The following is a 25,120-nucleotide window of genomic DNA, read 5'->3' on the forward strand; positions in this document are numbered from 1 at the left end:
AGAATAAAGTCACGTTGTTGTTCGGTACACGTTTTCTTTTGACCTGGCGTCCGTTTATTTTCCAACAATATATTGATATTATATGATTCAAGTATATAGTATGTTTTTATATAAATGTGTCCCTTATAGTATAATCTGAGTTGTTATAAATAAGAAGTGATACGTTAGTTTTAATTTTATTACATTTGCATTAATATATTTGAAGTTTATGGAGGTTTTTTTTAATGACGTCACTTTTTCTAAAACCTATTTTATGGATATATTAAGAATTCTCATTTTATCGCATCATCAGGTTTTAATAATATTTCTTCTTAAGATTAAAAATATTTAATTCAAGGATATAGTAATAAAATTATTTAATACCATCTATGGTATACAAAATTTCGTTAACAGTCCAAAATCAGACACGCGAAATTAAATTATATAATATATTTATACGATTCTTAGTGCTAATAATAAACGATAAAATATAACTTATAGGGATATTTATTTCCGACAATAGTCTAGCTCGCTTGTAAATTAATTTTATCGTAAATTTAATTTATAAGCGAGACAATACATTGTAAAAACGTTTATTTTATAACGTTACATATCAAATAATCAAAGTCAAAAATCAAAATCAAAATAAACTTTATTCAAGTGGGCTTTTACAAGCACTTTTGAATCGTCATTTAACAATTAAGTGAAGCTACCACCGGTTCGGAAAGTAGATTCTACCGAGAAGAAACGGCAAGAAACTCAGTAGTTACTCCTTTTTAACATTTAAAAAATACAATCATATTAGTTAAATACAACTATATATGAATGTAAGGTATCCTGGAAATCAACGGGTATTAATTCCACGCTTTTTTATCATCTACAAAATCTTGTATCCAATAACATGCATTTTTTACCAATGTATTTTTATAAACGATTTGAATTTAGGGAACGGCAAAGTTAAGAAGATATAGATTCGATTACAAAATACAATAAATATGCGTTATTTTTAACTACTAACTATCCAGTTATGTCTTCGGTATCCCGTTTTTTCTGAACAAAAAATCATCCTTTTAATTATTTTTTACATTCAACTTTTTTTTTACATTTGGAAGCGGCCGCCTAAAAAAGTATATTCTAATTTGTATTTTATTATGAACTAGAGACCTAAAAATCGATGTAGATGTAAATTAAATAGTACACTTGTAATATTATCGTCACAAATATATAATACTTAATTTACATAGGTTTTTAAAAATCATATACCGTCATTAATATTAAATATATGTATGTAATGTATTATATATATATATTAAACTTCAATAAACGTACAATATTTTATCTTCCCATGTGCAGTATATTTTATTATCTTTAATTTATAACGCAATTTTTTTTAAATAATTTCTAATATGTATCAAATAAAATAATATTGAATTAAAATATACATAAAAACGCGCGTAAAACTCAACGTTACATTTCCAATGTAAATGTACCTTTATTGTATTTTCATCGTAGGCGGCGACACACGTGCTGTTTATTGACGGTCAATTTAATTTACGATGTATCCTAATTCTTATTCCGTGTTGTGTGGAACTGCCCACGCTTTCATTAGAGTGCATCTTAAATATCAAAACATTAATATTTTTTTCCGCAAACATTTAAATAACAATTGACTACGAAATTATATACTTGGATAAAATATAGACTTTTTCCTTTTTTTTATGTACTCGAAAAGATAATAAAGTAGATAATGTTATATATATACGGACCTACAAAAAGCCCTTCTATCTGCGTCATAACAATTAACCAAAATTACAAACAAAAGACACAATTAACAATTTAACACAAAGCTTTTCTTAAAGAAGTGTTTCAAGCTAGATATTACTGAATCATTCAAGTTACAGTTACGTTACAGGCACGAAATCAAATGGTCAAACTAAGACACAAACAAACGGTTATATCAAAATAAATTTTATCAAATATAACTAAATAAATCTACTTAACTAATAATATTTCGAGAATGTATCTTAGTGTAAGTTAGAAATATCTAAAATGCCTTTATATGTGTGTACATTGGATAAGCGAATAAATTACTCCAAATATAGCCAATACATTACACGAATGGCAAGATAAAGTCATTATAAATAATAATCATTGTATCTTTATTAGTATTGTTATTAAATAATTTAATGCCACGCCTTTCTTGTCAATTTAATTTTGCAATGATATCTGTGGTATGTGATTGTTGATTCATTAGCAAAGTTAAGGAACGAAATAGGCTACAAATGAGACCCCTGCAGACTACGTTTGTTAACTACTAAATATAATGACATAGTCTTTAGAGTTGTAAGATACAATAGTTTCTTATTGCCTGCCATCGATTTTGTGTTGCCTTTCTTGTGTTTGTAATTAAACTCGATCGTTTATACCAAATGGAATGTAGCTTTGACTAATAATCGCTGTGTAGAGATTGAGTAAATGCTACCTGGTTGTGTAGGAGTGATACGTACTCCGATATTAGGTATATAATCTCATGGGAGATTACCCAAATATATAGAATGTATGATAGTGCATAAGTGTATGCCCTACCCTGCACTCTCTATTCATCTTCTCACCCTTATAATCCGACAGCTTCACGTGCTTTCTAAAAAGTGCACTTCCAAATGCCAAACCCGGTCTGATATGGAGAATTTCTCTACAGAAAGTCCCAATAACTTTTACCAGCCTACCTTGGTTCCGATATAAAAAATACTAAGTTATGATTTCAACATATTACAAAATAAATTAAATATAGTGTATATACAGATAGTATATACTATGTTATTATGTACATTATTATTCTGTATTTATAAGAACAAAACAATAAAACAGTTCAAATATTATTTATATCGAACGGAATCTGATTTTTTTCTATTTAATAGTCATATATACAGGCGGCTTCTGTCGTGATAAGCACTAATCGGTACTATATCCTAAGGCTACAGCACTAACGTTATAAAATATAAGACCCAATGACAATCGTTTACATAACAGCAATTGTTAATTACAACCTTGTCAAAAAAATATTATATATGTAAATTAATGGTTTTAATATAGTTACAAAACGATTACTTATGTTACGTGTCCAATTTCAATATGTCAGAGTACGCTATATTTGTCGAATGCATTACATTGTTCCGATTACGTTCCACTTATCTTATCTTTGATCTTTCATTGCACCATATTAAGAAGTTATCGAAATCTGAATGAGATCATTTCATATATTTGTCATCGTATCGTACACTTGCAATCTGTGAATGTAAAGTTTTCAAAAATCCGAGGTAATCTCATTTATTTTAAATTTAAATATTTATAAGTATTAATCATATTCATATATTACCTGCAGTAAGAGTGGAATAAAAATCAATTAAAAAATTAGATAAAATTATTTTATTCAATTGGAAGCATATCACTGACTTATTGATTGTAAAATTAAACATTAATATCATCACTGAATGCAAAGAGCAATTTCACCTCCAAAGCTCTTATCACCAGTAGATAATACAAAATAAATTATCTTAATATAATATTATTAAAAACCATAAGTAAGATAAAATAAAAAATAACAACACTAATTTATTTATTATTACACTTTCTAAAACCAACATAATTAATTAGAACAATAACTACGAATGAATATAAAAAAGCAACTATTTAACGACCTCCACTTGGAAAGACTCGAACCAACGGGAGTCCTGGGCATGTTATGATCCCTATGACTTAGCTTCTTTCGTTTACCCGACACTGTCAAGCCTTGATAAATATATAGGAAATGTTGGCTATGTCTTATATTTTTGAAAATTCTCTAAATATATGATATATCAGTGTTGAGAAATTTCAAACATTTATGAATCATATTTTAACAACTGAAACATGAAACTCAAAAAAATAATTAGTTTTTTTTTAAGTATAATTTGAAATGTTTGCATCTCATTAAAACGAGTTGTATTTCAACACATATAGTATCTTTATGTTTATCGATTCCAGGACTATCAGTTCCGCTTACCACAAAAGCGTGATACTATGCGTTAATTGTACTTCTTATTTACGTCTGATGAGTTAAGGAGATCAGATGGCAACCTATTTAAGTGTTCTCGCCATTAACGTTGTAGGCTAAACACCTGTGGGAATTTATAAAGTGTTGCTTACTGGAATCATTCCAACAGTTGTTACTTTTAAATTTAATTAAATAAAAAAAAAAAACTAAAACAGTTCAAATTCAAAAATAATTCCAATTTTTAATAAAGACCTTTTCCACTACTCAAACCTCTGCCAAGGCTTCCTCTCCCTTTGAAGAGAAGGCTTTGGAGCTTACCCAAAACCTTGCTTCAATGCGGGTTGATGGATACATACGTGGCAGAATTTCATTGACATTTAGACACATGCATACTCATATAATATATAATTGAGATTATTGATTGATTAATTGAGATGAAGTATAGACAAAAATTCAGCACATAAATCCATTGGTTCTTGCCTAGGTTTGAACCTGCAATCATCGGTGACAACGTATGCGTTCTAACCACTGGGCCACCTCGCTCTACTATCATCACCTTATAGTTTTCTTTATTTTGAAACATTGCACAACAAAAAATCTTTTATATAATGTACCAACAATATTATTACACTTAAATTATGCAGATTAATAGAACACTCGTTAACCGACGTTAAAAAAACATGTTATAATTAACAGCAAGTTAGATTATATGGATAGCGATAAACAAATTGAATCTATCACTGTTAGCGATCGGTGTCCGTGACACAAAATAAAATGTTATACGTATTTAAGCTCTGCTATTAATTATTTCGATACAAGAGTAAAGTAGAAGTAAGTAATTAGAATGACATTTAAAATACAAAAATAATTTACCCGATTCAGTTTAATACACAACCGTATTTAAAACTAGTAGTCGCTCACGGCATCGCTTGTGTTTTGGGAGATTGGCTATCATATGTTAGGCAAATAGCCTAAGTCCTTCCTCGGAGTTCAAGTTTGTTTCAAACCAAATTTCATCAAATTCGGTTCAGAGGTTTGGTCTTGAAAGAGCGACAAACAGACAGAGTTACTTTCACATTTATTATATAATATTAATATGGATTTATAAAAAAAAGTTTTAATATAATATGATTTGTGAAAAATAAAGTTCTTTTTTAAATTTTCTGTCTAGTTTGAAATTAAGTTGATTATCAATTTCCATAATTATACGACACGTACAAAAGACATCAACGAGTTTATTTGTAATGGATGCTGTTTTAAAAGTCATTAATCAAAGATATTATGTCAAATGAGACATTAAAATTAATAACAAAGATTTATTATTTATGATATAACTAACACAATACTACATAAACTTATATTGTTATAATAAAAACGAATTACTTTACATATACTTAACATTTTAATATAACATTGTATTTGGTGAGAATTAAGCAATATCCTTGGAGGACAGAATATTTATTATAACTTCTAATTCGCAAATATAAAAATTTTTTGCTATACTGATATAAAGGAGTACAAATAATATACAAAAATTTGTTAATATTATACACGATCTGTGATCGTGACCTTGAACGCGTTTGAATTTAACAAAAAAAATAGGCTGAGTTACTCCCATAATATCAATTATCTGCCAGTGAAAGTCCCGTCAAAATCGGTCCAGCCGTTCCAGATATTATTCGGAGCAAACAGACATACATACAGACAGACAAAAATTGTAAAAAGTGACATTTTAGTATACATATGTACCGTGTATATACATATGTATTGAGTTAAAAAAGGGCTATTTTAATATTACAAACAGACACTCCAATTTCGTTATATGTATAGGTAACATAAATAAAACTATTATTTCATATATATTTCAATGAATTAAAAAAACAACTACAACAAAATCTCATACAATCGATAAACTGATACAACTAGATAATTTATAACCAGGAATGAGACGCATGTAGTATTACGACCGTTACTTCGGAGAGATCAATTTAAATTGGCTGTAGTAACATCGTAATTAAGGCAAACGTAATCACATTTACACGACGATCTTAGTAATGAGACGTAAATATGTCACTCTAAGGAGCTATACCTCTTTTATTTATAAAAAAATAAGACGGACGTCCTCAAGACTCTCTTTACGCAATCGATGTTAAATCGATACAAGTTTATTATAAAATAGCAATGTTCGCGTGCCAGCATCGATTCAGGCCGATTTAGCTTTCGTAATCGACTTTAATTAGCTTAAATACGATAAAAAATAGCCTGCGAATAGTGCTGGCATTTCTAGTGTGCTGGAGGTAACGTTTGTGGTACGGATAGAAAAAAAAAAGTTTTTATATTTTTTAATTTTGGTATTGGATTATATTTTTTTAACTACATTTTATTTTGTATAAGCATAGGTGCCATTACCATAAGCATACAAAGATATTTATATAAATAATATAAAAAATCTTTACATTATTTGTAATGACATTTATGGCTACAAATAAACTTATGTATTAATACATATAATAACTTGTTATTTGCTTTAAATATGTTCTAAATTAGAGGGTTCTAAAATTTTTCATTTAGAATATATTTCATTTTTATGTAATTATAACCAAAGCAGTATAATATAAAGTCATAACCAAAATAAGTCTTAGTTAAAAAAACATACATGTAGTATATTTTTGGCGACAGTACAGTACGTCTCGATCTAGAATCTAGGTTATGTCCTAACTGAGCACGTTAACTGACGATACCTTAACGGATAACATCCATTCAAATTTATTACCCACCTCCTACTGGACGCCATTTAATATTAATTAATACAGATATATAATATTTTACGATTGTCGGTTTTAACATTTCATAAAATAAATTACTGTAATTATGAATTTTTAATACCTTTTGCATAATGCCACTTCATTCTCATTTCATAATTACTATGATAATTCTTAGATATATTAAATTTTAACGAGATGGAATTATACTAACGAAGATACATATTGAAATGTGTACATTAAAATAGTATTTATTTGTATTGTCATCGTGTATAAAAAAAATAGATTGCCAGTTAGGTCACTTTTTTATCGTGAAAAAGTGCCGTCAGTTTGAAAAACAAATTCCACTGAGAAGACTCAGGAATAAATTTAGTAATCATTCTTTTTTCAAATGAAATATATTTAATTCAATTAATGTCCTGCATGAGATAAATGAATACGAACTCCAGCTTTTCTAAAGTCTGTATATATTATTGCATTATATAATAAGCATACGAATGTTTTTGTATCAATGATGAATAAATATATCCCGATGCTATTCATCCAATTGTATAGAAACTTTTTTGTTGGTACATATGTGAATATTTCTGGTATAGTATAATAAATGCACAAAAAGTGACTAGCGAGGTTAACGATACATAAAAATTGAAAGACACATTGTAATTCTAGCCGCACATTAGCTAGTAATTAATAATATTACAAACGTTTAATGATGCAAGCAGCCAACTAATGTCAGATCACGTAAATGATAGTTCCACAGTCATTTATCATTAGTGTGCGCTTGCTCTTATCCCATTTATGTAGGGTCGGCGCAATGTGTTATAACACTGCAAGAAATAATGATTAGGTAGATTTTTATGACCAGCTGCCTGCCTGACTCTAATGCCAAATGGGTAGGTTGTTTAGGGAGCAAGTTATTAAATGAATGGGTTTACATTTGGATGACTCCATTCTGCTAAGTTTGAAGTTTTTACGCTTATTATACAAAATGTATAAAGTTAAGGTAATATAGAGTTAAGCTTCTCTGATATCCGGCAAATGTACGTATTATATATACATTTAAAGGTTACATCGAAAAGCAGATTACTGCTATAATTCTAGGAATATGACTTACTGTGAGGTTGTAAAAATAATAGAGATTATAATTAAATAGCCCATATCTATCCTTTATAAGGAGGCAACGCTACTTGAGAAAAATATTAATTTATTTAGTTATATCTGAACTATTTGTTTATTGTTTTTAATTAAATACGACTGTCATTAAAACATAATTTTCTTTGTTAACAGATCGCTCCTGGAATAAATTTGGAAATGATCCCATAACTGCGCCTGAGTGGCGTAAAGAGGTAAGTCTCAATCGGTATACTTTCAGAGATTCGCTTTTTTATCGAGAGGCTATTTATTATTTTTTTTAATATTTAAATGATAGTATCCTCCTGACCGATAACGAACATTGAAGCAAACAGATATTAGATCTGAGTAGATTTCATTATTTAAATAAAGAAAAGGGTGAAAATTACTCAATTCAAAAAAAGGCTTGGATTTAAATCCATTATGGTGCTCCAATACATGCTAGATATTGATCCGAAATATGCGGATTTATTCGCGATATTTTTCAACTACGAAATGTATTATATACACAATTACAAAACACTTAATTTGTACTTCAATTTTCCGTTAAATACTAGTCATATATCAAAGGTAAGGATTTGTCTATTACTTGTATCTTTTATTTTAAAAAAAAACTATTAAGTCGATAACAGCGCCATCTGTCAAGCTCATAACGACCCAGCTTCTAACGTTGACTTATCAGGCATGTGGCGAATAAAAAGGTGTGTGTGATAATAAACAGAGGCAAAATGAAAATGATTAATTTTTTGCTCGATATTGCCCGTGGTCAAGTAACGTATACGAAGTTAAGGCAGGGTGGGCAAAATAAAAACTTGTTCCATCGTCACAAACATTATACATGGTGTTTATATGTGCACAAAATATAATTATATTCTGTCATTTTATTTCAACAGATCTCAATACTTATTTTTCAGTGGATACCTCTTTGATGTGAAAGTGTACTTCACTTTTAATGTCTTTTTTTACATTAAATATAAATATAAAATTTTATAGATAATGTTTATTACAATTATTCGTTTTTAAATACTTAGGTTTATCGATATATTGAACCCGATTGATAAATTAGGTCCCGTTCTTAGCTACAAATTCGTATGTCATATCATTAGTAATGAGTCATAAATAGTTAATCCTGTTTATCACAAGACATCTTAGTCTGCGATTACTTTTGTAGTAGAAATAACAAAAGTATTTGATTTATCACGAGTCCAACAATTAACGATTGGAAATGGGGTCGACAATCACCTACTTAAGAGCGATCAATCTCTTCGACATTTTCTTTCGACAAACGATTAATTTCGACGAAAATGACGTTCAAAATCGCTTGAACAATTGACAGTAATATCAGCATGAAGATTGACAATAGAAAAGGTTTCACTATATTTTCACTGTTAATTATTAATAGACCGAAACAAATACAGATAGCTTATACGATTGTTCGTGTTATACAAAATTATTACAATGCAATAATAAAATAGAATGAATGATTTCACTCTTTGTTTTGTGTTGCGTTGTTTTTGAAACATCCTGTACTCGTGACATTGATTGAGCGATCGTTGCGTTACACGAGCCGCTTACAGAGTTCCATTGTAAAGTGTAACATGTCTTAATTAATATATTTTTTTATCTTAAGGTTCAGTGAAATTGACATCGCTTAACTACCGATTTTTACCTAAATTTGCAGAAACATGTAACATTACAGACGATTTCATCCTATTCATTTGTATAAAACCAGTTGTTCTCTCGCGTTTTAGGGGATCGGTTGTCATGTGTTAAGCAAAAAATGTAGCCTATGTCCTTTCTTGAATTCAAGTTTGCTTCATACGAAATTTCATCAAATTTGGCCCAGCGGTTTGGTTGTGAAATAACGATAAACAGACAGAGTAACTTTCACATTTATAATATGATTATAGATTTACTAACAATATAACATTTTAAACAAACAGACATATTTCATTTAAAAAAGTAGCTTGGACTTCAAGTTTATTTCACATCAAATTTCATCAGATTCGCTTCATTGGTTTGGTCGTGAAAGACTGACAGACAGACACACAGACAGACAGAGTTACTTTGACATTTATAAAATTAAGTATAGAATCTTTACATACATACACAAACGTATATTTAAAATTAATTGGAATTGATTTGCAGGGTTAAAGAAATACTACTTTATAAATAAATATCAAGAAGAAAAAAAAGGAAAATACATTATCAATATTAATAAATAAATATGAGCAACATCACATACATTACTCTGATCCCAATGTAAGTAGCTGAAGCACTTGTGTTATTGAAATCATAAGTACGATACTACAAACACCCAGACCCAAGACAACATAGAAAACTAATGGTAATCTACATCGACTCGGTCGGGAATCGAACCCGGGACCTCAGAGTGACGTACCCATGAGAACTCAACCATGGAGGTCGTCAAATATTTCTCTTAAGTATTTATTTTCAACAAATTAAGCGTGCATGTACTAAGCAATTAATAATAGTATTCATCTTTAGTAGACCGGTCTACCCGTGACCACGAACACTGCAAAGTGCTCGAAACGTCGGGATGTTTAAAAATAATTAATATACGCGATTCATCCGTTATAATTAGTTTTATTTAAATGTGTAATAATCGCGAAAATTTAAGACAGTATTCATCTTACTGCTTTGCTCATTAAACCTTTAGCAAAATAATACGAACTAATGCGCTTTGACGTATTGAATGGGAGATGGTATGCGAATACAACCGCTGGTCACCTGCGGTCCTCACATTATAGCTCATTGCTATTCTGTCAATAAAAACATATAATTTACTTACATATTAGAACTTGACCTCTTTTAAATGTTAATGTAAAACATTTGTGTTTTTGTTTACATTAATTCATATGTTTTAAATGGATATATTTTATACGGAACAATTATAGAAAAGAATTAATAACGTACATATATAGGTAGACTTCAATAGTTTACTGATAGATCGTAGGTTCCATCCGTGCTCCTTTGATTTTTCCTATATAATCAACATGCTCCATACCTCTATGGTAATTAGTCAACTTGATAACGAAGTAGTTTTTGAATAACATGAAGAGTTCATACACATAAATATTTCCGCGCTAAATAAAGCCTTCAACAAAAACACGCCTTTATTTAGAATGTATTCCATATTTGTTTTTGTGAAATAACCATCAAAAATGCAGACGTCTCCTTCTTTCTTATGTACAATATCTTGTAGTAAATTTTCCGACTCTTTTTTTGGTATATGTACCACCCTTAACAGCCGCGGCTGTATGTAATATTACCCACTTCTTACATCGCCAATACGCCAATCTCCAATACCAATGCAAACCTTGGAAGCAAGAATCTTACATCTCTCTCGTCTATAGTTTCACTGACTGGAAAACAAAAATACTAAATATTGCTGTTTACATCTCATCTACCAATATAATAATGATTATTATTCTTACGTCGTTTTAATGTTTTAATGATACTGCCTCTTGGGAGGTATTGTATTAGAATAAATTTTCAAATATGCATTCATTATTAAAACACGCAAGTAAGGAATGAAATGAATGGTGAACGGATGAATAAAGAATGCAATTAAGTAAATAATCGTACAATTTGCCATTAATTACGTCATTGTGCTGGTATCCGACAAATTACGAAGCGGTAAATCATTCGTTTCCTTTGAAAAAAAAATTCGCGACTTTTTGTGTTTAAAATAATTCTTATGAACGTATTATATAAGTAGATAGTCTTTGTAGAAGTTGATTCTTTTGACATTACAAATTGGCTGTGTTGCCATTACATATGATTAAATTATCATTTCGTACAATTGTTTATTCTTGCTATGTTAAATTGAACAAATGTTGAATACCTATTTATTGCACAACTGTAATTTATTTTATACTAGATGTCGCCCGTGGCTTCGCTCGCGTTTTAAAACGTTTGATATCATATCGCTCATCCAGTACGACATCGTCACAATTGCAAAAATCTCTAAAATGACTTTTTCATTCCAAACGATCTCATTTCGTACATACTTCCTAGAGTAATTTTGTCAGAATTATTGTTTCAATAGTTTTTGAATGATATCTATGTAATAATTTTTGCAGTTGTGACGATGTCGTTCTGGATGAGCGATATGGCAGGTAAAAAAGTAGCCTATGTCCTTTCAAGGAGCTCAGGTTTGCTTCATACAAAATTTCATCAAATTCGGTTCAGTGGTTTGATCGTGAAAGAGCAACAGACAGACAGACAAAGTTACTTTCACATTTATAATATTATAGTATAGATTTACTGAAATCCCTCATTTATTACATTTTGTTCTTCATTCCTATACACCGTTGAAACTACTTTTTTTAGGTATTGCATTCTATAAAATCGATTCCAAATATAGTAATCTTTGGATCGAATTTTAAATCGATATTAACAAAACCGAATACGATTTATTCGAAACAGTTCGCAAGCCTTGAAAGTAATCACTTGACAGATTATAAATAAACATTGATTTAGCAGGTGTGACAACTCGTCAAAGTACATTTCTAATGATTCAATAAGAATATTTTTTCCTGCAAATAACGTCCTTATGATTATAAGAATAAATAATAAAATAGCATAAATAATATGTTGATTAGGTTGTAAATGTATTTATAGAAAACATCTGGTTTTATTTTATCATGATAGAACGTTATGCGATGTTGATAAGGCATTGATGGTTGCAGTGTAGTAATTCCTTGTAGGAATAGTTCGTTTCTGGTATTCTAGTGATATTAAGTGACAAAGCAACTAGATCTGGCTCGCGGTTCTAGCCGTATTAATGCAACTTATTAGCTCACTTTTTGGCATAATATAACATATAGCAAATTCCGGTCAATAGGCAAATAAATTGTAGCTATAACTTAACGAAAGCGTCACCCATCGTAACTTAACAAAGCCTTGGACTTATCGAGATTATAAAATAATTCAGTATGTTGAGTATTGTGTGAATGTTTTTAATCTATCATGTTTTTTTGAAGAGTGCGCTAAAGGCAGTAATTGCAAATTTCACCGACGCGTCCTTACTCGGCCTTCGCGGTACGCGATCACATTTCATCATCTAAAGATTTTAAAGTATATAATTCTAAAGAATATGCTTGTTCTTGAAAATGTATTAAGCGACAAAATTATTCCACAGTTATAAAAAGAAAAGTTCATATTTATAAGCCTTTAGGTAGGTACGAATAATAATACATTTTAATAATAACACATTAACTATGTGTTTGCTATATGATGGGCAATGCAAAGGCAAATGGGCTGCTTGATGGTAAGTGGTCACCACTGACATTGGCGCCGTAAAACAAAGAAATCAATAATTATCTCTTTCAATTCACCCCTCGCCTATACGCTACTAACCATGGACACTAAGATGTAACATCCCTCTTCAAAATGGAACACAACAATGCAAATTATTTGTACTCGGTGGTAGAACTTACGAAAACTGGGTGATACCTATCAAGATGCATTAAATACCTATACCAAGTAAAACGTGAAATGTTATGTAAAATAACTAAGATAATTGAAAATAAATCTTTTACAAATAATAAACATGTTTGCATACAAAACCTTTAATTAAACGCCATCCCGATTGCAAGACTAGTTACTCAAATTGAATTTCTCATAACTTGTTTCGCTTTCAAGCTGACAATCACCTGTAGTGTTTTTCAATTAGTATTTAACTTACAGCGCTTACGAATCGTCAATTAATCATTTGCAGTCACTAATTATGCAATATTTCTATTATCTAGTTGGCCGATTCCTTCAGCACTAGGGCCTCCGACTGGTCGCAAATAATCTGCCTCTTAAATGCCACTGATCTTGACGTAATTTTGACGACCTCCGTAGTCGGGTTCGATTCCCGGCCTAGTCAATGTATATTATCATTAGTTTACGATGTTGTCTTGGGTCTGGTGTGTGGTACCGTCGTTACTTCTGTTTTTCCATAACACAAGTGCTACTTATATTTGGATCAAAACGTACGTGATTTTGTCTTATATATTTATTTATACTGATGTTTTCGTATATTAAATTGCTATATATTATTTATTTCAATCTCGAAGGCGAAAGAAAATGTATTTTGAAAAACTAGCTCCGTTCGAAAAACTTCTGCGACTGGTACATACGTTATCTTCACGCTCTTTGGAACAACTTAACTTTTACGACGAGTTTTCATTTAATTTAAAGGTGAATATCATCATAATATATAAATAAAAACAATTACAAAAACTATTAGACAATTGACGAGTCGTTCTGACAATTTCTTGGTATCTTTGTCAACTAGTAATTGTATGTCACGTTTATATATGTGCAGTTTAATTTAATATTGCACCTGTCATTTAAGGCCAGTTACAAACTGACGATAATATTGTACACTCAGAGTAAAAAAACCTTCGTCAGTTTTCAAATTCATTCCTCTATCAAGTCTTAAACACTTAGTACCTTTTGAATCTAAACATCAAATCATTGTATAGCAGATTATTGCTCAAACTGAACACACGAAAATAGATCTTAAGGTGGTCACCTTTCTTACCCCGACCATACAATTCCAGCTTATTATATTGATAATATTGTTAATTCAAAAATGAAATATAAACGTCTAATGACAGGAAGTATATTTAATATTTAACCGAACTTATGCAAAGTAACTGCATTCGTTTTGCTTACATATACTTCAATGTTTACAGTTTGTTGTTTACGAGCAAATCTGGAAGAGCTTCGGAGACAGATTGTAATCTTCCAGTTTAACTGCGATAGATTACAATATAGCGAAAAATAATGCGCTAAATTGAAATCATATTTCACGGTTCACAGTATTTCGACAGTTTGCAATCTGAAAAAATGAGACGAGATCAAAATCTAAATAATTTTGTAATCTTACGGTGACATATAGATAGAAGGTTAGAAAGATTACAGGCGAAGTGTTTTAATATATAATGAAAATGTCAATATCAATTTCAATGTAAAGTCGACAAGTATTTATTAATGTAAATAGTTTGTGTTGAGCCTTATCCTGCAAAAAATATCTATGAAATGACAAGCGGAAAAAAAACTATGAGAAAGGTTAATTGTTCGTTGATACTTTATCGGAATAAATACAGAAACATAGAATTTCAAAATTCAAAATGGCATTTGTTGTGTTAACAATAAATAATTTATTCATCAAAAATATACAAGTTATCAGAGTGTCTATCTTGGAAATCATAAAATAAATAAATAATTAAGGCAATAATCATTTCATATATAATTATATTTTCACTTGCTACAGCGATTTTAAGGAAATTTCATAATCTTAGATTTGATTTTGTAGGGGAAGTGTGCATTCTAGTTCAATTCAGTTCAATCCAGTTCAAATCGGAATAAAAGTGGTATATGTATGTCAAATATTATTATCAGAAATCATTTGTTATTTCTGCTGTATATTTATAACACCTCCATTTCATGGTACATATGTTTTAAAAAATTATGTAAAAACTAATTACCTCTGATTATATTACCTTACAAATATATCATATGATACATATAAATATCATATGACATAAGAAATGCTTTAATCTTTCAGAACTAACTATATATTTAAACGACTTGTTATTGAGATTGAAATAGGTTCAAATGATAAGGTATGTAATATTCGAAACGATTCAAATGCAATTGATTAAATTTAAATAAACCGACGTAAATAAATAATTGGTTAGAACGCAGCATTATTATTCTAAACATATTATTAGCGTTATAGCAACAGTCAATTGTATTTATAAGCGTAATAAAATTCTGTATTTACGTTTAATAAAACACTCTATAAAACCGCTGCTGAGCCTTGGGAAAAGCTTTGTGGCTTATTTCACTACGTTATTCTAATGCAGGTTAGTATATGACATGCCGGTTTCCTTATGATGGGATGAATGAGATGAATTATAATGATATATGTATATGAATTATGAACATATGGTGCTTGTCCAGCTCTAAGTGCAAGTGGTTTGAACCGGCAATCTTTGAAAAATCGGGCATTCTAGCTTCTGAATAAGGTAGTTCAAAGATTTGTTATATTTTAAAACAATTTAATTTTTTGTTTGAAATTGGAAATACTATTACATTTAAATATATTGAAATGTGCTTTGATAATGTATGTAATTTTGTACATGAAATAATACTATTTTGTGATTGGTGGCAGGATTTAAGCTATTGTAACATCAAAATGGTACCTGCAACTTTGCTAAGAAAGAATTTGAAATTGATTTTGAATACTGTAATCACTTTTCACTTAGGGGTTCGTACTTCCTAATTTTTTAATTAGAAACTACGTTAAAAAGTCAATAAATATAGTATTTCGTAAATTATTCAAAGATTAATTAGGAAATATTTGTGTGAGGCAGTATAATTCGAAGCCAAGTGATTTACAGTTTTACAATCAGTTATGGTATCAGCGTGCTTGGCGCTAGCTGCTTGTCACGACTGACTTTCAGCGCAGTCAAAACTATTGAGTCTATATAGCTGATATTTGGAACATAGTTTTTTTTTTACTTTAGGCAATCACAAAGAAAGATTGATTTTTAAATACTTAAGGACGGGTTATATCCGTAGGATGCCGTCAAGAGCCAATCAACTATTATAATGCTTAAAATCAGAATTAATAAAAAGAAAAAGTCTAACTCTTATATTTGTTTAAAATTCCTGAAACAAAAGTCTACTAAATGCAAAGTTTGATATGTCTATGAGCAGGGGTAACTTACCATTAAAAGGCCTATTTCCCCGTCAGCCTACCTACACAGTATAAAAATAAAACAAGAATAGTTAAAGTTAATGATGGCAAATAAAATAATCAATAAACAACCACACGCGATCTGCATTGCTGAAAAACAGCGAAGTCATAACGCTAAAACTAATGTTGAACATAAAATAAAATTCTAACAAAGGTTTTTTCCAAACAACCAAAACTGTTGCATTATTTCGTACGCTCTTTTGGTCTAACATATGCCTTTATGGAATAATAATTAAAAGTTAGAAATAAATTCCAAATTATTGCTGTTATAATTATTATGTTTATGATGTTTATTTGAAATGTTAATAAAAAAGAGAGATTAAAAATGAAATCACATCAAACACGAGAACAAGTCACGTGACTCTTAAAAATGAAATTACAGTGAATGTAACTATTTTAATTTGAAATGAATTAATATGTAATTTAGTCATACATGATTTTCATAATATTTATTATATTTGTTATAAAAAAAGAAAGTGTAAGCTAAAGTTATTTTGTTGATCAGTTGTTGATGAATCACTCTCAATATTAATTAGACACGTTCTTCTTTATTAGTAAAGTTATAACAATGTTCCCTCCCGGTTTCAAGCGTATTCAATAGTCTTAAAATTCCCGCCATTTTTTTATTTTTTTTCAATGTTGCCCACTTCAAAAATCGTGGCGACAACAAAAGTATATTTATTTACTTATGTTGATATGCTCTAAATAAAAACCAAATATCACGTTCGTAATAAGTGCCTTAAATTCATTCGAATAGTGAAATACAATATTCATTGTCATTTAAAACGTTATTACGGAATTATTTGCGTTTTTTTACAACGCAATAGATGGGGGCGATAAAGGTCGGCCATTATATTTAATTAAACTAGGGTTAGTCGTGAGCTGGGAAAATAAAACGGTTAGTTCCATGAATTTTAAAATACACGAGAATTTCGATGCAATTAGAAGTAATATTAGTGTAAGTACGTTTTTAATGTAAAAAAAACAACGTCATTTTTTTTATTGTTCCAGTAATATAAATTTAAATACGAATTAATTCTTTACATTACAGTTTCATATCATAAAACTTTACTCAAAACTTATGTGACATTCGAGTCGAATCTTGCAATTATAAACCAGCAGTGTGATTCTGTAAAAAAACACTTCGCATTTCAGTCGTGAAAATTCGACGGACTCACATATATGTTATAGTCAATGTCGCATATTACATTATGAAATTATAGATTAGAGTTCTATGGTGGCTTTCGACTTTTTTTTTCCAGAATACCTCTTCAATTACATAGTATACATAACAAAACACCATAAACATCAAAAAAGAAATATAAATTCACGGTAGCGTGTGCAGTAATTAAAAATGTTAATATAAGAAATAATGAATAAACAAATACACAACACTTTTGATGTGTTAACAAAACGCACCGTTTTGCGCTACTGGGATTTTGTATTTGCTTTTGTTGCTTCACTATAATATTCAGCGCCTTCAACGTGCCTTTTCTTTTATAATCTGGATAGTACTATGTTTTATTTATATGACTGTAAGATCATTAATTTTAAATTGAAACATACTAGTACGTAAGCAAACGAATATTATCTAACTATATTATTGATGGTTAATATTAAATATACCTCAAACCCTTATGCTTTCTTTATACAGAATATAGTCAATACCATTACCTTACACAAACATAGTAAAAATAGATTGACCCAAATAAAAACATCCGGTCGAGCCGAGGGGGCATAGGGTTCGAATGACCTACTTTATGGGTCACATACCACACCCAAGGGGTGTTAACCTATTGATAGGGGGTTGAGGGAGAATATGGACACTTTTATGCTATTTTCATGATTTTTAACACGCAATCCGCGTTTTAGTGTTCGGATTTACGGTGAAAGAGTTTTTGTTGTATGATTAATGGATTTGGCTTATAGCGTGATATTGTATCCTAAATATTCATTCGGAACTCACTTCGAAACTCGCATAGGAAAAGTAGAGACCGATTTATGTTGATATGCCTTTTTGATTTTTGTATCCTTTGAATGCTATAATGATTATGATCATTGTCGTTTATTAAATTTGATTTGAGTGAGTTCCGAGTTCCTTTTTATACATAAACGGTTATTAAACATTTTACGAGCTATAAAGTAAGTTTAAGTTTATTCTGCTGTGAGTTTAAATTATTTTCACAAATGATTGGCTTCACTGGTTTTGAGAATATACGCCTATATAGATTTAATTCAGGTATTCATAAAAAATATGGAAGTTTTGTTTGATTTCACATATAAATATTTTTTAGGTTTTCGCGTTATGATGCCCACTCAGAAACAGCATACAATATTTAAAAGACATCCTTGCCCGAATCTTTAATATGTTTTTACAAATAGTCAATGTTTATTGAAATTTATAATATTCCTAGTCTAAAGGTAACAATATAATTTATTTTTTAGCTTTCCATATAATCTTTCACATTAATATAAAAGAACACAATCAAAATCAAAATATACTTTATTCAAGTTACTTAACAAACTAAATAAGATGAAGCTACCACCGATTCGGTATTTAAGTTCTACCGAAAAGAACCGGCAAGGCGCTGAGTAGTTACTCTTTTCAATATTCAGCATTCAGATTCCGCGCTGAATACAAAATAAATGAATTGATTTCAATACGATAAAAACCATTAACATATATTACAAGCGATCATTTATCTGCATTTACTTTTTATGCACATGCAAATTTAAAGGCGAGAAATGATTGATAACTCATTTTTATTGCTCAGGAACGTAAAAACGCACTTGTTTGGTGTAAATTGTGTAATGAGCGTACATATATAATTAAGGTAATTATTATCTGTCATGTCTGCGCACAGATCCTTGTTCGAAGATAACGCACACGCAAATGTATATTTGAATAGATATTTGTACACAGATAAACAATAAATTACAGCTGGTAAAGAATAAAATGTAACCAAAGTTAAAAAGTTTCTGTATGTTAGATTATAATTCCAGTGCTATACAAACGGTACGGTTTATACTTGTTGTGTATGACACATACATAACTACTGTCAAATATTATCATGTTATGTTCAGCAGTACAATTCTGTTAGAACTAACTTCGTGTCTTACTTCTAAAACGTCGTAACCGACAAACGATGTTGCGCAATTTTGATGCGTGTATCTCGTAAACGTTAGAATTATAACAGTTCAAGCCGCGTATCTCTTTATGACATTTCAGGAACGTGAAGGCGGTTTTAAATATTTTCTCATTGAATTACTCTGCTATTTTGAAGGGTTCGATGGAAGCTAGTGTAATTACAGACATAAGGGATGTAACGCATTATATCTCATAGAATTTACGATATAAGGAATTATTTACATTATTTAGTGTCTGTAGTCAAAGGATGCCACTTATTATACAGTTATGTAAGAATTTTTAATGAGTGAGAATATTGTAAAAGTCTAAAATCCAGCAAAACATTCCGAGCTTTTTCCTTTCCTATAAATACATATGTATATCCAGTCATTAACATGAAGCAGCGTATAAAAACCATACACATATGTAAAATAATAAAGCACTTGAAATTTAGGTGTTATACGAGCACTATAACGTTTTTGAGTGAGCCAGTGTAACTACAGGCACAACACACTTAGTTCCCAAGGTTGGTGGCACATTGACGATGTAAGGAATAGTTAATATTTCTTACAGCGTCATTGTCTATGGGTGATGGTGACCACTTACTATCAGGTGGCCCATGCTCCACCGCCAACCTATACCATAAAAAAACTACAGATTTAAAACCAAGACCCCAACACATAGAAATGTTACCGGAAAAAAATATTTTTTTATTGTAGACTATTATTTAATAGTAAAATTTGTTTTGGTTTCATTTTAGTCTTCTATAGCAAATACCCTTATTTATATGAGAAAATCAAAACCGCTCTTACTTAATATTGAGTACAATCATTTATTTATATTAACGTAAGACCATCAACAATTGCCAACTGATACCATTTAGCACGATTACAAAATCGAATTCCCATAAATTATTTATAAACAAGCAAATAATAATTACATGTACAAAACTAGATAAAATATATGCCCTAGATAAGGCGACGGTTAGATTAACGAGCTTGTCCAACAGACGTCCTACATTAGGTAAGGGCCTAATATGGAGCTTACTACATCAAATGCAATGTCACTCTTTATTACGGAATGTCCATTAGGCCGAAAATCAACCACGAATATTTAAACAATATAACCTTTAACCGACTACGATATTGCCAAAAACAGTATACAACAACAGCCTGTAAATTCCCACTGCTAGGCTAAAGGCCTCCTCTCCCTTAGAGGAGAAGATTTGGAACATATTCCACAGCACTGTTCCAATGCGGGTTGGTGGAATACACATGTGGCAGAATTTGTATGAAATTTGTCCCATGCAGGTTTCCTCATGATGTTTTACTTCATCGCCGAGTACGAGACGAATTATACAGACAAATTAAGCACATGAATCTGCAGTGCTTGCCTGGGTTTGAACCCGCAATCATCGGTTAAGATGCACGCGTTCTAACCACTGGGCCATCTCGACTCTTAAAAAAAAAACAGTAAATAATCTGTATATTTCTGTGAGCTTTGAAGCTACCCGAAGCTAAGAATTAATTTTAAAAATGATATTTTGAATTTGGAATAGTCCCAAATATTTCAAGTGGCCATCTTGATAGAATATAACAATATATAAAAGCAATACGTTGATCTATAATACATATAAAAACTAACAATATTTTTGGATAAGCTGTACGGTAGATTATAAAAATCTATTGTATATATACAGACAAGTTAAAAAAACAATTCTGACGAAAGCTTATTGTCGTCATAAAAAAATAATATGGCGGACTATAGCGGTTTTAATGAAGACCTTGATAAAAATGTTTGTGTTTTATGCCTTTGCTAATTATTTACATTTTTCTTATAATTTTTTCGTTCCATTTTAGGACACGAATTTATATTTATCTACGTATACGACTTTACATTGTTAATAAGTACAAAAATGGTGACGCCTTTTAAATCGACACTTTTTTTACCGACATACCTAAGCTATTATTCATTCACAATTTCTTTCATCAATCACCTCACTAGTCTTTTCGATAATGATAATAATGTCAACTTACTCAAACCTTAACAAGTAAATGTAAAAAGTAATCGTTTTAATGTTTTTCGACGTCGTTAGCCTAAAAGTATATTAAAACGAAAAAAAAGCAAAACAATCCAAACACATTTGACATGTATACATTAACGACGTCCGCTTTTAAAAAAGACGTTTCCATGGTAACGGGGGTAACAACACTATGCTATACAATGACATGGCATTATCAACCTTATTTCTTTAATATAAAGTAGCAATTACAAATGCGGGGGCCTATATAACCTTGCCATGTATAAGAATGTTCGGAATTATTTAAACGCGTGGAAAATGTCGTGCCATTAGGAAATCTTGTTTTTTTTCGTCCGAGTTTTAGGCATTGAAAGAATAATGTTTTTGCTCCTGGAATTACCAAGTGTTAGTAGCATTTATAAATTATACCAAGCATTACTTCAAAGTAACCAAAGTTAACGTAATAATGTTACATTGTTTTAACAAAAGCACCGAATATATTTAAAGCTAATATTTCTATATTAATTATAATAATAATCATTATGAATAATAAAATATCTATTAGTGAAGTTAGAAATCAAAAATCTTAATAGGAGTCATTTTCCCGCCAATAATGCTGTCATTATTGACAGAAGAGGTTGGATCGTTTTTATTCTTAATATTTTATTCAGTCAAACACGAAAGAGTTCTGAAAGGTCTATTTGTAACAAATTACGTAGCAATTGTGATTACTGTTAAACATATCAGGTTAAATTGAATATTGTTTCTTTTCTTTGATAACTTTTTAATGAATTATATTTTGTTTCAGATTTTGTTAAATGAACGCTTCGTTTGTTTTATGAGGTATGTAATTTTTTTTATTACCCAATTAGAGTTTTAATAAGTCGTTTGAATAAAAGTCGATTTATTATACAAAAGATTCCGTGAATTATGTCCAAATAAAAATGATAGGGCTTTGCCTTAAGTAAAAAATTAAAAATAATCATCTTCTGGAGACTTAGTTTATTTATTCTTTTAATTGGTTATAACTAGATTTATAAAAGAAAAAACGACATGTTGAAGAACCTTTTACGCTTGTTAAAGGCAAGGATGACTGGACAAATCTTCGTCACAGATTATAAAATATGAAAAAACGGTAATCTCGATGATACGGAAATTTGCGGTTCACCATTTGATATGATGGTGGTAAAAAGTTAAATGCTGCGTTATTCTCACCGGTTTTTTGTGGTGTGACCGACCGGTACCTAATTTTTACCGGCATTACGGTTTTAAGAAATACAGTTTAAAAAAAATTCGTGTTGTAAAAAATTTAGCAGTCGCACTTTACAAAATATTGGCATAGTAACATTTTTTTAGAATATATTGTAGAATTATCTTTTATATAAACGAAGTCGCTTTTTGCCTCTATCTGTGTCTCCGATAAATTATTCTAAACATCTTAACGATTTTGATGTATTTTACTTGATTTATAAATAACGAATAAACTATTTTCACACTCTTACACGGCTAATGCTGGTTAAACTTAAGGAGACATAGCGGAACAATGTGTTAGAAAGTTATTGTCATAAAAAGGTCTAAAGAAGTTCCACAATAGCACATATTTGGCATCTATAATGTACACTCATTATAACTGTTTCTATGTATTATAGATTAGTAAACAACCATAGGTTTTTTGAGAAATCATTTTCCCCGATTCGCTATTAATCCTTATTCAAAGTACATTAATTTACGCATTTAATATTAATTGAAATTGACTTTAACAATAATTTATTCAAATGCATAGTTTAGAAGATATGATATCTTCTAAACTATGCATTTGAATAAATTAAGAATATTAGGAATATTAAGAATATTCTAAGTGACGCGTAACCAAAAATTCGCTGGGAAACGGGAAGTCGTATAACTGTCATTAAAATGTTTTAACGATGGCGATAAAACCTGGATAAATTTTGCTCTATTTTTCACATTAAACTATGACTCAAAACAATTAATATATATTATATATAATATTATATATTTCTTCTTCTTCTCATCTATGACATACATGCACCACTAAATAAATAAATGTTATAAAATGCCTATCAAATAACATCTTAAAGGCACTAACCATCCACCTTTATTAATATTGGTGTTTTATTTTTCTTGACAAATAAGTTTTGATGTAATTGCTTTTATATTGGATAACGATTTTGAATAAATTGTACCCGCACGAGAAGCAGTCTTCATGTCTACCTTATTTTTAATACGATTATTACATATTATGTAATGTTATAATAAGTGTTATCTGAAAACTTTATTTAATTATGATATATTAAAGCTAAAACGTTTAAAGTAAATGTAACATATTTTGGTTTAGGAAATATATATAAAAATATATATATATATATATAATACTCTACACTGAGGGATTAATTTAAGTCTTCGTATAATTAAGATTATGAAATACTATAAATGCATACGTATATAGGTACGTCAGTTTTTGAATATTTTTAAGAGAGGATACAGCAAAATGGCCTCAACGAAGTACATCACGCTGGGTCTTGGCACTGGGAGAATTCACAGGAGTTATATAATTACCCGTGAATTTCCTGATGCCTCAGCTCAGTGTGGTTACCATCAACAAACAAGAGTACTGCAGAAGAAACACAAAGAAGAGAAGAAAACAGAAAATACTCAGAAGACAATGTAAAATTAACTTCATACAAATTGTAGACACATACTAAGTGCTTTAGGTACGACGTAGAAAGATTAACATAACACCGATTTTTGATAGTATATAATTTGATATATTAATAATAATAAACCTTTGAATAAGTACCTACAAGAATTTGGGCAAAATCTTATTGTATTTCAGAATTATTTTTTTACCTATATACCTGGATCCTAATTATATATAACACGTATATTTACTACATAATTCTTCGTAGGTCTAGCTATCTCAAGCCTTATTAGACTTTTCATTGAGACAAAAACTGTCAAACTCAAATCAAACTGTCAAAATTGTTAAAACTGTCTAAGACATAACTCTTGCTAAAGATGTGAAAAATATATAGTCTGTATTTTATTATAAATAATAATTAAGTCGATATTATAGCAATAACTAAACGCAATGTCGAGTCTTTCCTGTGTGACGAGTTTGCCCCGTGTCATATCATTGTCAAGTTACTTTGTAACTTCCGTGAATACACACGGTTTTCTAAATTATTGCATTCCAATAATATCTGAAATTAACATTTAATTTTTCATTAATACATATATGCGACTTTGAAGTACTTTTGATTTG

At 29.9% G+C, this 25,120-nt stretch overlaps 1 protein-coding gene across 4 annotated transcripts in view; it reads left to right on the plus strand.

The window, feature by feature from the left end:
• The window catches only part of LOC124537966 (ras association domain-containing protein 10), a 152,906-nt gene that overhangs the window by 111,785 nt on the left and 16,001 nt on the right, over positions 1-25,120 (plus strand). For all 4 annotated transcript variants that reach the window (XM_047114960.1, XM_047114963.1, XM_047114962.1 and 1 more), the window contains exons 2-3: positions 8,062-8,120; positions 22,646-22,680. The gene's annotated coding sequence lies outside the window, so the exon portion shown is untranslated. The remainder of the gene's footprint in view (positions 1-8,061; positions 8,121-22,645; positions 22,681-25,120) is intronic.

This window comes from Vanessa cardui, chromosome 19, assembly GCF_905220365.1.
Source record: "Vanessa cardui chromosome 19, ilVanCard2.1, whole genome shotgun sequence".
In the NCBI taxonomy this organism is placed as follows: domain Eukaryota; kingdom Metazoa; phylum Arthropoda; class Insecta; order Lepidoptera; family Nymphalidae; genus Vanessa; species Vanessa cardui.